Here is an 832-nt window from a genome sequence, read left to right on the forward strand (position 1 = left end):
ACTATGGACAGAGGTTCATGACATTGTACAGGAGACAGGGATCAAGACCATCCCCAAGAAAAAGAAATAGCAAAAAAGCAAAATGGCTGTCTGAGGAGGCCTTACAAATAGCTGTGAAAAGAAGAAAAGCTAAAAGCAAAGGAGAAAAGGAAAGATGTACCCATATGAATATAGAGTTCCAAAGAATAGCAAGGAAAGATAAGAAAAGCTTCCCCTTGATGAGTGCAAAGAAATAGAGGGAAACAATAGAATGGGAAAGACTACAGATTTCTTCAAGAAAATTAGATACCAAGGGAACATTTCATGCAAAGATGGGCACAATAAAGGACAGAAATGGTATGGACCTAACAGAAGCAGAAGATATTAAGAAGAGGTGGCAAGAATACACAGAAGAAAACTATATGAAAAAGATCTTCACCACCCAGATAATCACAATGGTATGATCACTCATCTAGAACCAGACATCCTGGAATACGAAGTCAAGTGGGCCTTAGGAAGCATCACTACTAACAAAGCTAGTGGAGGTGATGGAATTCCAGTTGAGCTATTTCAAATCCTAAAAGATGATGCTGTGAAAGTGCTGCACTCAATATGCTAGCAAATTTGGAAAACTCAGCAGTGGCCACAGGACTAGAAAAGGTCAGTTTTCATTCCAATCCCAAAGAAAGGCAATGCCAAAGAATGTTCAAACTACTGCACAATTGCACTAATCTCACAGGCTTGTAAAGTAATGGTCACAATTCTCCAAGCTAGGCTTCAACAGTACATGAACCATGAACTTCCAGATGTTCAAGCTGGATTTAGAAAAGGCAGAGATCAAATTGCCAACATC

The sequence above is a fragment of the Bison bison genome, unplaced genomic scaffold, assembly GCF_000754665.1.
Source record: "Bison bison bison isolate TAMUID 2011002044 unplaced genomic scaffold, Bison_UMD1.0 scf7180017864056, whole genome shotgun sequence".
Taxonomy (NCBI): domain Eukaryota; kingdom Metazoa; phylum Chordata; class Mammalia; order Artiodactyla; family Bovidae; genus Bison; species Bison bison.